The sequence below is a fragment of the Xyrauchen texanus genome, chromosome 26 (assembly GCF_025860055.1).
Source record: "Xyrauchen texanus isolate HMW12.3.18 chromosome 26, RBS_HiC_50CHRs, whole genome shotgun sequence".
In the NCBI taxonomy this organism is placed as follows: domain Eukaryota; kingdom Metazoa; phylum Chordata; class Actinopteri; order Cypriniformes; family Catostomidae; genus Xyrauchen; species Xyrauchen texanus.
Window position 1 is genome coordinate 2,228,844 of NC_068301.1, and position 15,306 is coordinate 2,244,149.

Consider the following 15,306-nt stretch of genomic DNA (forward strand, 5'->3'; position numbering starts at 1 on the left):
AGCTTTCATGTAAACGTGTGTGTTCGTTCGCCGCTGGATAATGACTAGTGTTCGCTAAATGTATGTAGTGCACGTGTATGATGTGTGTAACATATTATAATGCACAGTGTTGCAAATGGAGCCCATTGTTGTGGTTTTATTTTACGTTTCACAATTTAAACTTTCACAATAATCTGGCATTTACTCCTGTTCAGGGGTGCAGATTCTGGGTGGATGGGTGTAGGACAACCCCCCCAATGTTCAAGCCAATCTACGCCCTTGCTCCTCTTCAAAATGCTAGTTAAAAGTCCAAATACGCATATCAGCTATATAATACTTATTAGTAAAAATGATAACTCCTGATAGCAATAATCATAATTTTACTAGAACAAATATTCATTCTTGGTATCAATATTTGAATAACAATAATTAAATTTTTGATGTCAGTAAATGTTAGATTTGGCGTTTCAGAAATCAGTTAATTGAAGAGTAATTAGAGATGTCTTGATGCTTTCTCACGAGGGCTGCAACTAAATTATTTTATAATCGATTAATCAATTATTAGAACGATTATTATTGTTGTGATGCCATCAAAGATCTTTCGATCTGTGGTATTAGTGCATTAAAATAAACTATACAGTCACTCTCCTGAGAATGAGAGCTTTCATTTGATATATGACTTGTCCATTTATGTGCGATGTGAAAGTATTTTATATTCTTATAAATATTTCTTCCCCATTACCTCTAGAGGGCGCTAATTTGCGACGCGAATGTTTTAAGGCCTTATTTCGTTATTTTAAGTAACAAATGCAGAAGTGATGGTCATCTTTGCAAAGTTCAGATTCTAAGCTTTCAAATGAACTATTCGGCGATTATTGCAACGATTAATCGTTAGTTCTTAACCGTTTATTCAGCTTGTGCCTCGACTCAAACGGTTGTATTAAACGTGCTTACAAACAATAAAGAGGACGAAATCCTCTTTTAAAAACACCTTTAAATGATATTAATTGAATAAAATTTAATCAAATTAACAGCAAAACGTCCTTTTGTTATCAAGTGCTTTTCTCTTGTTTTCCATATAAAATGTCAAAATCCTCAAAACAAGAAACATTAACTTGAGAAGCAACATATAAGATATTTAGACTCGCTTTCAGAGGATGCATCTTGATTAAGTGTATTTTATATACAGTAAGTGCATTCCTTTCGCTAGTTTACACTTCTGCTAGTGTGGTAAAGAAAAAATAAACTTGCATTTATATATGCCATCATGTTATAATACAGCTGCCGCAAACACGCACGAGGGACAATGTTGATTTACCGCTTCAGCGCTATTTCTTGCTAGTTGCAATGACATTATAGATATGTACTGATATACTGAAAACCAAATTACTGATATCAAATATGATCATTTTCACTAGTTGAAATGTAATTGTTGATATCAGGAATAGACCTCTGATCTATGAAAAAAAGCCAATGAGAAGTTGGCAGCTAGTATTTGCATCCCCCGCCCCCGGACATACGGGTATAAAGGCGAGGCAAATACTAGAGCTCATTCAGAAAATTTATTCGGAGCCGATAGTCGTGTATGCAGTCTGCTGCGAGTTACACACACGGCAAGTTCCCTTGTATTCCTCTGACGATCTGCATGCTGTTGGATTTGACGGCGCATAACAGCGGCTTTCTCCTTTCCTGTGCACGGCTGTGCTTTGTTGCCCCTGGGTGCGTCGACAGCGCAGATAAAACTCGAAAGAGTTTTCTTAAAAGAGTGATTTTATTTAAAAGAATAATTTCCTCTAAAACAGCAAATACAGCGAGCATTGAATGTCCTTTTAAGGACGCGTCTTTATAAAGATGTGTAGTTCTGGGACTGGGGGGGGTTAGGGGTGGCGCTTCTCCGACACAACGTCTCGTTCCCTCCATCGGGGAACCTAGACGTTCGCGGGAGTAATGCGAACCTGTGAACCCGCGAGTATTCCCCCTTCTCTTCCCGAAAAGGACAGGAGGAGGGGCTTCTACGACGTGGTTCATAGTAAAGTACAACCAATAGCAGGAATCAAGTAGTCGCGCGTATTTTCAGAACTTACCAGGTCGTCCGGTCTCTGTACATGTATGACGTTGTGTCATACAATTCCGTGTGCCCACACACACCGCTACAACAATCGTTTCATCCATTTTTTCCCGATTTCTTCTGCTACTGCGTCAGTACATCAGTGACATTTTTCGCTCGAGTTGAAAAATTTAAATTCGCGCAAATACGCAAATGAAGCGATTGCGCGTGTTCAAGTTGCACCATTTGCTTCATTGGTGCCGCCTGGTCGCATCTATTCGCATCTTTGCATTGACTGTGTGTGTAATCGCGTCGCACGAAACGCTCGCTTCGCGTTGTATGTAAATGCACCTTAAGTCCTCGTGGTGGCGTAGTGACTCGCCTCAATCCGGGTGGCGGAGGACAAATCTCAGTTGCCTCCGCGTCTGAGACCATCAATCCGCGCATCTTATCATGTGACTTGTTGAGCGCGTTACCGCGGAGACGTAGCACGTGTGGAGGCTTCACGCTACACTCCGCGGCATCCACGCTCAACTCACCACACGCCCCACTGAGAGCGAGAACCACTAATCACCACCACGAGGAGGTTACCCCATGTGACTCTACCCTCCCTAGCAACCGGGCCAATTTGGTTGCTTAGGAGACCTGGCTGGAGTCACTCAGTACACCCTGGATTCAAACTCACGACTCTAGCGGTGATAGTCAGCGGCAATACTCGCTGAAGCTACCGAGACCCCCCTGTAATTGCATTTTTAACAGGAGTGAACGACGTGAAATTCTACTAATCAAAATGCTGTTACAGATATCAATAATTGATTGTTTTTTCACTAGTTTAATTTTTGGGTTGCATTTTCTCTAGTAGAAGTAATTTTATTACTGATGCTCAAGAATTTCCATTTTAACTAGTGAAAATTCAATAGTAGATATCTACAATTCATGCACATGATTACTGTAAATGTCAAAGTGCTCCATTGGTTGTGAATCTCTGTTCTGCACCACCTGCAGAGGTGTTTCTGGGTCAGTCTGTCAGATTCTATGTACCACAGACGTCCTGTCGTCACAGTGACTGGCTACTGCAATGATGAGGAGGGATAGATTCTGATTGGCCATTTCACGGTTTGCCAGTTTAACGAAGACAACAGTTAAAATGGCCATTGAAAATACAGCTCACTTTCACCACACCATCTTTAGATAGATAGAAACACACTGAGCAAAGAGAGGAAACTGAGAGATGAGATCCAGCTGAGCTCAAGATACAGCACCTCGGGTGTTTGGGTAATCACCATAGCAACTGATGCATTTCACTGCATTATGGGATGCATTTGTCTCCTCAAATGTGGTGTGCAGTTTCAAAACAAGATGACAAAAATAACCGAATTATATGTGGACAGAATCACAGGGTCGCATCCCTATTCACATACTTCTACTATGCTGTAAAATTAAATGTACTTCATTGATGATGGGAAAGTACCCAGACAGCACACGTACGTCTCTGAGACGTCTGTTTTAGATCTTTTCATCTGGAAAGCACCACAATCTAATTAACATCTGCTAAACATCTTATGAGATCCTGTAGTGTTTTGTGTTGCATGTACAATATGTGTTAGCATCTAGCTAAATTGCATTCATACATTTACCCTCAAACTCCATGGACCCGATGACGGGTCCAAAGGGGGGCGCTATATCGCGAAAAAAGTTGCGCTTTAAATGTTAAAGTCCCCGTATACGTAAGTCGGTCATATGAGGTATCATTTGAAAGCTTAGACTCTGAACTTTGCAAAGATGACCATCACTTCTGCATTTGATATTTATAATAAGGAAATAAGGACTTAAAACATTCACGTCGCAAATTAGCGCCCTTAAAACATTCACGTCGCAAATTAGCGCCCTCTAGAGTCCAAATAGTCCCCGTATATGTAAGTCATTCATATGAGGTATCATTTGAAAGCTTAGAATCTGAACTTTGCAAAGATTACCATCACTTCTGCATTTGTTTCTTAAAATAACGAAATAAGGCATCGCAAAACATTCGCGTCGCAAATTAGCTCCTAGGGTAGAAATATTTATACGAATATAAAATACTTTCACATCGAAGTCATATATCAAATGAAAGCTCTCATTCTCAGGAGAGTGACTGTATAGTTTATTTTAATGCAGTAATACCACAGATCGAAAGATCTTTGATAGCATCACAAGGTAATGTATGATTTCTATAAGTCGTCCAATACAAACGTCTCATTTATGTGATGATAACGGCTGATGTAAGCCCCAAATAGCATAAAACTTTATATCTGCTTTTATCTTGGGAAGTTCCCTAGAAAATGAGCCACTGTTTATTTGTCTGTGACCTTGCTTGGCTGAATAATCCAATGTTATATTTTAGATGTCCAGAACAAAATATGCCATCCAGAAGGAAGTGCATATGAATCATATGATATGTCTATATCATCACATAGGGGAGGATCTCAGCTACATTGAGCTTGTAGTCCACTCAGAGGCTGAGATATTCAATGAAATAATGAGGGTGTTGCTTGAATAGAAAATCAGACTGAATGTCAATGGACGAGCACATCTGTGAGGCCTAAAATGTGTTAGAGCGCCCCCTACAGTTCACATCTGTATATTGTGTGATAGAGGCGAAACAATTCTAGTAGTTTCTGCCATCTCGTGGAATGAATTAAGACTTTTCAAGTTAACAGACATTCAAGTTATGACTACAAATGTTCCAAAAAATGTGACCAATTCTATGCAATTAGTCGACAACATGTACATTTTTCTTGCTGTTTTTTATACAACAGAAAATGTCGAAAGGACCTTTTCAAACTCATCTTCCGTACCACACTTGCTTGTACGTAATATTAGTGAAATTCAATGAAAATAATAAAACACCCAATCACTTTTGGATGTTCACATGATGATTCTTAACATACCATGATTTGAGACGGTCTCATTTCGTTGTCCTGGATGGATAGGTTGGAGATTAATTGGGATTAACCATTTTGCGAGTTGTTTATGAAAGGTAATGCAACAGGGTCAAAAGAAAATTGAGTTTCCTTGTTTATGAGCAATATTCATTTATAGAGTACGGAAGAATTGAGAAGATGTAGTGGTCGTGTAGTGGTCTAAAGCACATAACTGGTAATCTGGTAATCAGAAGGTAGCTGGTTCGATCCCCACAGCCACCACCATTGTGTCCTTGAGTAAGGCACTTAACTCCAGGTTGCTCTGGGGGGATTGTCCCTGTAATAAGTGCACTGTAAGTGGCTTTGGATAAAAGCATCTGCCAAATGCATAAATGTAAAATGTACGTTTATTCATTTTGGTAACTTTTTATTTTCACAGCTGATAATTGAAAACGGTTTGTTTGTGTCAGTAGAGGATTTTAACTTGCAAAAATTGTTGGGGAATGTTAAAGTGGTGTTGATGACTTTTTTTTATCCCCTTTTCTCCCAATTTGGAACGCCCAATTCCCACTACTTAGTAGGTCCTTGTGGTGGCGCGGTTACTCACATCAATCCGGGTGTTGGAGGACAAGTCTCAGTTGCGTTCGCTTCTGAGACCGTCAATCCGTGCATCTTATCATGTGACTTGTTGAGCGCGTTACCGCAGAGACTCTACCCTCCCTAGCAACCGGGACAATTTAGTTGCTAAGGAGACCCGGCTGGAGTCACTCAGCACAGGATTCAATCTTGTGACTCCAGGTGTGATAGTCAGCGTTAGATGACAGTGAGGCATGAAATTAAGTCCCCATTAAATCTGTGTATGAAACTTTTTTGATAATCAAATAAAATACTTTCTCCCATTCCAGCTAAATATGCAGAGACAGCTAAAAAGCCATTTGTAGGTTCATTTCCTCAAACTGTAAACACTGTCTGTCTGGTGCTATAAAAATATTGCGCCATTTATATGGGCACAGCATAGGCTACCAATTGGGAATTGTTGGGAAAGCTATTTGAAAATTATGTTTATTTTTGCAGTTCCGTTCGATGGTGCAAGTGGTGCAGAAATTACACACATCAGCTTTAAATGTTCAGCTGTTTGTAAGACAAACAACATTATACATCATCCACAATATACTTCGTTCAGCACAAACACATTCACACAGTATACATGAACACAGTGATGGTGTTAATAAGTATTTTGTGATTATCAGTAAGTGTGTTTTTAAACCCCTGTGGAGAGTTTGGATGGCATTATTCTTGATTTGTGTGTGTTTGTGTAACATGAACCTCAGTGTTATGAGTGGCTCAATCATCCAGAACCTCTGGCACACTCGTTTATTAAGATTGATAGAGGGATGACACACCATGCACCATTTCCCACAAGACAGTTCACCTTCCAGCAAATAATGCACCATCTGGAGAGACAGAAATGGACACGAAGATGAGACGGACTGCTGAAAGAGATGTTAAATGAGGGACAGATTGGCATTTATTTAAGAAATGGGCATTTTGTAGTAACTTTTAAGTTGGTTATTCAAACCAACAGAAAACAAGTGAAGGATTACTCGTAAATTAAAATGTAATATGTATATTTGGTTAAATAAAATGTACAATTTGCATTAATATAAAACCATTATACTTGCCACTTCTCCGATACGCCGCAGCTTGTTCCTCGGCCACTCCTCCACCCTCTAACGGATGACAGCCGCACCTCTCCGGGCGGATCGGAGGCAGTCCTCCAGCCCCGCCGCGTTCTCGGGGAACAGAAGAGGTCTCCCCCGCCCCTGGCAGCGGTTCTCTCGCTCCAGGCAGTCGGCAGCGAGCCCCTCCCCGCTCACGGTCGGCGGACTCAGACCCTGCCGCGTTTCAGCGGTCAGTTAGGAGCCCCTTCTCCCCTCACGGTCGGCGGCCGTCGTCCTCTTCCAGGCAGCCGGGCTTCTCGTCCCCCGGCAGATGGCCGCGGCTGCTCCGTTGGGGTGGACGGTAGTGGTGTGAACTCTACTACGGCGTATCCCTCTTCCTTCCTGGATTTCAGCACCAGTGTAAAGTAGTTCAAGGGAAAGGAGGAGGTGAGAACCGGCTTTCCAACATAAATAATAGTTTAATTTCAAACTTAAACCAAAGACAAACACACACACGACGGACATGTCTCTCTCCCGCACAATCCTCCACAGTCGACCTTTATCCCTCTCGGAGGCTTGATTAGCCTGATAAGGGATCGGGTGTATGATCAGGACCTGGCTCCGCCCTCCGCCCTGCCACATGTGCTCTGCGCTGATTAGCTTCAGAGTTTCTTGTACCGCTTCACATTTTCTTTCCAACTTAAAAGCAGATCCTCTGTCGTTGGTTTGCATGACTGGCTTGAGAATATAAATAATATTTTAATAAGAAACTTAAACAAAAAGACAAACACACACAGGTGTCGGACAGCTGTTCGTAACTCTCTCTCTCCCTGTCGCACTGCCGCCTTTGGTCGGCCTTTATCCCTCTCAAGGGCTAATTAGCCTGATTACCTGAATGTGGCATGGTGGAAAGCGGGGCTGGGTCGTGATTCCACACACCCGGCCCCGCCCTGCGCCCTGCCACATTCCTCCCTCGTTCTCTCAGGCCGGGGAGCCCCTGGCATGACGTACACCCCCCCCCACCCTTTCCCTGAGGAGGGCCATGCCTTCTGCCCTGGATGAGGGAGGGGACAAGGGGAGGGAAACAAAAAAAAATGTGTCACCTACACGCCATAACAGCGATCGTACCAAATTAACAAAACATTTAAAAAAAGAGAGTGAAAAGGCAACACGGAGCGGCAGTGAGAGAGAGAGAGAGGATAGTAAATATCTCGCCGGTTCTCCGTTACGCCGTAGCTTGGCCCTTGGCCACTCCTCCGCCCTCTAATGGGCGACAGCCGCGCCACCCGGGCAGATCGGAGGCAGTCCTCTGACCCCTGGTGGACGGAACTCCCTGCCGCATTTATGGTTGACATAGGTTTCTCCCCCGCCCCTGGTAGCGGTAACCGCTCCAGGCGGTTATTCCCCTCGCGGTCGGCAGCCGTTGCTCTGCTTCCAGGCGGCCTGTCTCCTCTGTCCTCCGGCGGATGTCTGCGGCTGCTCCTTTGGGGTGGATGGTAAAGGCAAGAACCCCACTACGCCGCATCCCTCCTCCTTCCCGGATTTCGGCACCAGTGTAAAAGGATTATTGGAAAGGAGGAGGCGAGAACCGGCTTGAGAGTACAAATAATATTTAAAAAAAGAAAATTTGGTGTCGGACTGCTGCCCGTAAATCTCTCTCCCTGTCGCACTGCCGTCTTCGGTCGGCCTTTATCCCTCTCGGGAGCTAATTAGCATGATTAGGGGCTGGGTGTGCAGAATCACGACCTGGCCCTCCGTCCTGCCACATCATATAACTCACATGGATACCTAAAAGAACGGACTGTTTTGCTCATCAAATACAGTACATACAGTGACAGTGCGTGGTTTCGGATGCAGCGTTGGCGTTGCTTTCAAGAGCAAAGATGGCAACATATCATCTTCTCTCAAGCAACACCTTAACAACAAACATCCACAGTGCCCTCCAGTGGACTCTGGAGGATTTGAGATGCAATGGGAAAGGACAGTATAATTCAGCGCTGCTCACGACAGGTAAATGCGCAGAGGAATATTTGCAATATTGGAGTAGTGATTTAAAAGTCGACTAGCCTGGTGCAGCACGAGAACTCGATGAGTCGATTACACGGAGTAGCCCGACCGCCCGGATGCGGGGAATGGCCACCGTCCGCGGGGCAAGTGGGGACTGGATACCCCGACCACCTGGAGCGAGGGAGCCGCTGCCGGGGGTGGAGGAGTGCCCTGCCATCCCCAGAGACGTGGAGGGGTCGAGGTTAGACCGCCGTCCGCGAGGGTAGGAGGGAAGAAACTCCCCGACAGCCCGGAGCGGTAGGTCTGCTGCCAGGGGCGGAGGAGTGTCCCCATTTGCTGCCAGAAAAGCGGAGGGGCGTTCTGCCTGCTGGGGGTCGAAGGTTTGACTCCGGTTTGCCCGGGGTTGGAGCTGCTGTCGTCCACCTGAGTGTGGAGGAGTGTTTGAGGAAAACGCAACGGTACATCAGAGAACCGGTGAGTGAGCTTTTTCTCTCTCTCCTCTCTCTCTCTTTCGCACCATATTGGCCTTTTCCCTCGCCTATTTTGTAATTTTTTTTGTTGTCTTCCCCTCCTGTCTCCTCCCAGGGCGAGGAAGGCGGGGATGACCACACGGGACGCAAGATACAGGGGCCGGGTCGGAATATCACGCGCCCGGTCCCCAATCGGCCTGATGAGGCGCGCGAGGGATAAAGGCGGCCGGTGACGATGGTTCGAGAGAGAGAGAATTACGGACATGTCCGTCGTGTGTGTTTATGTTTTTGTGTTTTGGTTTTGAGTTTAATTAAATATTATTTATATTGACAAGCCGGTTCTTGCCTCCTCCTTGCCCATCCTTAACTGTGTTACAATGGCATAGTGAGTGGTGGTGGCATAGTGGCTAAAGCACAGGGCTGTTAATCAGAAGGTTGCTGGTTCGATCCCCACAGCCACCACCATTGTGTCCTTGAGTAAGGCACTTAACTCCAGGTTGCTCTGGGGGGATTGTCCCTGTAATAAGTGCACTGTAAGTCGCTTTGGATAAAAGCGTCTGCCAAATGCATAAATGTAAATATATTCATTTTATAGAGAGCTTGACAATGTGATTTGAGCAAAACACAAGGAACATTAAGCGACTGTCTTGCTGGATGACTTGATCAACAACTATTATCGTCCCGAAAACACAACAGCAGAAAATAGCTCTGCTTATGTGTGTGTGCACATGTGAATTGGGTTGACAGTCATTTGCTGTAATATGAGTAAAAGAGTAATTGCAGATTTCATATCAGAGACCATTATGCCATTTTACCGTATGAATTTTTGATGAGGATCTGATTACTTCCATCAACAGAACTCGAGCACACTTCCAGAATGAAGGAAAATCTGCTGGAGAAAATGCGTTCTGGTAAATGAATGATGGTTTCACCCTCAGAGACCCAATAATTGATATTGATAATATATATATATATTATTATTTTTATTATTATTTTCTCCTCCAGAGCGATGATTCTTATGCATTTTGGGGGGGATGTACTCTGTAAAAATGGTGCAAAAATGCAACTATTTTATTTTATTCACAATTATTATCATTTATTTTTTTATCTAAACAGTGAGTGTTCAGTTCTGTTGAACCGCAGTGAACAGAGAGATCGGTTCTGCTCTATTTCATCACTTCTCCTCTGTTTTCACTGTCATGTCTGACTGAATCTGACAAAACAATGTGTAGTAGTACATCTGTGGTTTGTGTTTTCTCTCTGTAAGATCTCAAAGCTCCACACATTTATGTCTCTGTCGGTCTCTAGTTCAGTCCAGACAGCACACGTGCATCTCTGAGATGTCTGGTTTAGATCTTTCCATCTGGAAAGCGTCACAATCTAATTAACATCTGCTAAACATCTTAAAAATATCAGATTTACAAATGTTGCAAATCATAAACGTCTCAAAGACATCTACTGAATGTTTTACTGACATCCGAGACATACGTCTAATAGACATATTGCAGATGAGTAAACAATGATGTAAACACACATCGGTGATGTACGGGTGCTATCAGGGTTAACAGAGCCAATCACCTTTTTGATCACAAATCAAAATGCATATGTGCATTAGTTGCGCCAACCTGAACAATAGTGCTTTATAGCATGATCTGAGGTAAAGAAGAACAGTTTATAAAAGATTGTTGTCACATTGATGATTTGATTTTAGAGATGTTGGTCTCTCCACATTCGAGTAAATAGCTGCACTTGTATCCATAGAGAATATCTGCTCTGATGCATTAAAGGAATGTTCCGGGTTCAATGCAAGTTGAGCTCAATCGACAGCATTTGCGGCATAATGTTGATTACCACAAAAATATATTTCGACTCGTCCCTCCTTTTATATAACAAAAAACTAAAATGTACGTTTCAGTGTGACACTTACAATGGAGGTGAATGGAGCCAATTTTTGGAGGGTTTAAAGGCAGAAATGTGAAGCTTATATTTTTTGTGACAGGTTTTTGAAGAGTCCGCATGTGCGTGAACAGACCGGATAGCAATCATCACAGGATGGAGCCCAACAACAAGTCAACAAAGAGGAAGAATCCAACATGTCTGGGAGTAAAGTGGGAATACCACATACACATTTTATACATGGCAATGTAAAATGTCAACTGTCCCGTATATGCGCTAATACACCGGGGGAATCCCAGAATTTGACATAAGAGGTAAACCACACTGTCTCTTCTTCTGGGGTCAGTTTTCTCTTTTAAGTCTCAGCAACAGATTTCCACGTGATTCTACATCTCGCACACCGTGCACGGGAAATATATTTCATCAAAAGCATGGTACTCGCGGAGTGTCCACATGCAGCACAGGCTTTCTAGGTACGTGGACAGCCCGTGTCTGTGTGTGGTCGCCGTATGCGCACATGAGTCCAATGTGTTCATATTGTGATCTATACCAATTCTGCATATTTAGATTTATGCACTTGGAAGGCACTTTTATATAAAGCGACTTACATTGCATTCAAAGTATACATTATCAGTTTGCATGTTCACTGGGAATCAAACACCTGTCCTTGCTGTTGCTAGCACCATGCTCTACCAATTGAGCTACAGGAACATATATTGCATCTTGTAGTTTCATTTACCAGCTAAGGGATTAAACCCTCATAGACGCATTCTCTCTCTCTCTCTCTCTCTCTCTCTCTCTCTCTCTCTTCAGAAGTCCCTCCTACATTTAGTGAAGGAGGAGTCACATAAATTCTGTTGAGACGAGCCCCTCAAACCGCCCTGTCACAGAGAGAGGCAAACAGATTTTTATCCCAGCAGGAAACACACAGATCACAGACACTGTCTGTGTATTTTACTCCCTTCTCTCCGACGACGACAGACAGAGCACATGCTCGCTCTCTCTCTCTCTCTCTCTATCTCTCTCTGTCAATCTGTCAGAGACGTTTGTGCCACCTCCCCTTCTCTCTCATCTTTCACTCTCTCTTCCTCTTCCATCGCTTCATTCTTCCATTCTTTCCCAAGTGAACGTATAAAGGACGGACGCCTTCTCTCTCTCTCTCTCTCTCTCTCTCTCTCTCTCTCTCTCTCTCTCTCTGTACTGGATTATCGTGTTGGAATATCTCTGGATTTTTCCATCGGAGGACAGCACCATCTCTCCATCTTTCATCCCTCGTGTTCTCCGGACTCTAGACTTGATCTTCATGGGAAAGACACTGGAGCAGCACCCGATGTACCCGCATTACACCTGTTATTACCCGCCATACACATACAGTAAGGTACTGACCCGACCTGCTCATGCCAACGCTTTATCATCTCTCTCACTCTCTCTCTCTCTCTCCGGTGATTGATTGATTGGCCTTGACACTGATGCGATGAGTTGACAGTTGTGCGTGTGTTTTTTGGAGATCAGATTATAAGGTTGTTGTTAGGGTTGGATATCGATACAGATTTCCCAATTTGCTTTGAAGCTTTTGATTTAATGTGTAATAATCAACAAACCAAAACTGAAGTAAAGCCACGGACATACTTCACTTCTCGCTCCATTCAAACGCATTTGAACGTGAACACCCCTTGCACTTTAAAGTCAAAGTAAACTTGATTCAATCGTGGATAGGTGTTCCACATGTTTGAAATGAGTTTTCTCAATTTAAAATGACAGTGTAATCTCAACACAACCACTTTGTGTAGAAAGAACCTAGTTGAATTAGGTAAACCCAACAAAATTAGACATGTCAGTGTAACTCAAATAAATCTCTTATTTCTTTATGTACTGAATGAAAGTGAATGCTAAAACACCCTGGTTGGAAGCACTACAGAGTGTAGTTTAGTAACTAAGATATGGTTAACACTGCATTTGCTCATCGAAGCGAGCATTTACATTTAGTCATGTAGCAGATGATTTTATCTAATGCGACTTACAAATGAGAAACATAGCAAGCGATTTGTCATACAAAGTTCAACAACATCTACAGTGATGTAGTGCCAAGCTCTCAAGGCGGCTGGAGCAGTATAGGTGCCAGTGCAGAAGAAAGAGACAGAAGTATTCTTGCAATTAATGTGGATTGGTTAAGTGCTCGCAGAACAGATGTATTTTCAGCTGGTTATTTTTTTTATTTTTCTCCCAATTTTGGAACGCCCAATTCTCACTACTTAGTAGGTCCTCGTGGTGGCATGGTTACTCGCCTCAATCCGGGTGGTGGAGGACGAGTCTCAGTTGCCTCCGCTTCTGAGACCGTCAATCCGCGCATCTTATCACGTGACTCGTTGTGCATGACACCGCGGAGACTCACAGTGTAACGATTGAAGGAAGTCAAGAGAGCTGGATCTAGTTGCAGCTAAGGATTTTTAATGAAATGATAAACAAGTACAAATAACGGGTAGACACGGGAGCAACTCAAACATCCACGATGGGAAACAATAACATAAACAGGGGAAAACATCCACGAAGGGCACGGGCAAAACACGGTAGGTCTAAACACATTCAACAACTGACCAAGACTGAACAGAAATCAGGGCATTATATACACAAAGACTAATGAGAAAATTAAACACAGGTGAGGAACAATGGGGAACAGCTGGAGGTGATCAGAGCAGGAGATGATGGGAAGCGTAGTCCATGGAGAACAGATGACAGAGGCAAATCACAGGGCAGACAAAAGTGAATCGTTACATAGCCCCTCCCTCTATGGAGCGGATTCTAGACGCCTCCCAAAAACAGACAAAAAACTTAAAATTGTCCATGGGGTTTGGGGAAAAAATGGAAAACAGGCAGTTCAAGGGGGCACTAGAGGCAAGGGGATGAGGGGTACAGGACAAAGACAGGGAGGCTGGGCCAAGATGGAGCCGGGGACCAGGGAGACCAGAGCAGGTCAGGCGGACGGCTAGGAGACCAAGTAGACCAGAGCAGATCTGGGGGACAGCCTGGAGACCAAGGGGATGACCTCAAGGTGGGGACCAGGTCTGGAGGCCTGGACGACTACCGCAGGACGGGGACCGGGTCAGGAGACCTGGGAGGTGGCCGCAGGGCCGAGAGAGGGTCAGGAGGCTTGAGAGGCGGCCACAGGATGGGGACTGAGTCAGGAGGCCTGGGAGGAGGCCACAGGACAAGGACTGTCAGGCGGCCTGGGAGGCGGCCACAGGACGGGGACTGGGTCAGGAGGCCTGGGAGACGGCGGAGGCGGAGCCGTGGAAGGCCAAGATACAAACTCTCTCTCTCTCTCTCACACACACACATACACACTCACACACTCACAGACACAACACACACACACATACACACTCACACACACACAACACACACATACACACTCACTCACACACACCACACACATACACACACTCACAGTCACACACTCACACACACACTCACAGACACACTCACACACACACACACACTCACACACACAAACACACACACACACACTCACACACACACACACTCACACACACACACACACACACACTCACACACACTCACAGACACAACACATACACACACACACACATATACACACTCACACACACACACACACACACACTCACAGACACACACACTACACACACACAACACACACATACACACACTCACAGACACTCACACACTCACACACACTCACAGACACACACACACTCACAGGCACACACACACAACACACACATACAAACTCACACACACACACACTCACACACATACTCACACACACACACTCACACACACACACAACCACACATCTATCGCATGTGAGTCACACGGGATGTGTCAGATATTTAATTGCTTGTTTTATTGTGTTTGTCCATCAGTTCCTGTTTGTCCCAATGTGGAACATTCCAGTAAACAGACTCAAAACATCTCAATTTATCTGTCACATCCTGTTTCTGTCTGGAGGTAATTCTTCTTAACGGGTGCCTTTTGTGTCCTTTATTTCAATTATTTAAAATTAAATGATGACTTTAAAGAAACTTCAAAATTACATTGACAGCCTCAGTCACCATTCACTTTCATTGAGTGGACTAAACCAAGCCTCATAGAATGAACAGTTTTGCCAACTGAGTTTTACACGCCGTATTTCGCCGCAGTTTCCTGGTGAAATGAACACTAGGGGGCGCTGCAACAACTGCCCGTTTTATTCAGCTCCACAGGTGTGATTTACTCATTAAAACTTCCATCTAATATTCACCTAAAAACCTTGTCTGATTTCAACACCCTTTTGCTCTCTTTTGGCGCCCCCTGCTGGACATTTC

The 15,306-nt window shown here is 44.0% G+C and overlaps 1 protein-coding gene across 3 annotated transcripts in view; it reads left to right on the top strand.

The window, feature by feature from the left end:
• Window positions 1-15,306, top strand: part of LOC127620291 (RNA-binding motif, single-stranded-interacting protein 3-like) — a 100,875-nt gene that overhangs the window by 51,024 nt on the left and 34,545 nt on the right. The window contains exon 1 of one of the 3 annotated variants that reach the window (XM_052093480.1): window positions 11,888-12,341. The exons of the other annotated variants lie outside the window; for them this stretch is intronic. The gene's annotated coding sequence lies outside the window, so the exon portion shown is untranslated. Of the gene's footprint in view, window positions 1-11,887; window positions 12,342-15,306 lie in introns of those variants that run through there. 3 annotated transcript variants of the gene reach the window in all.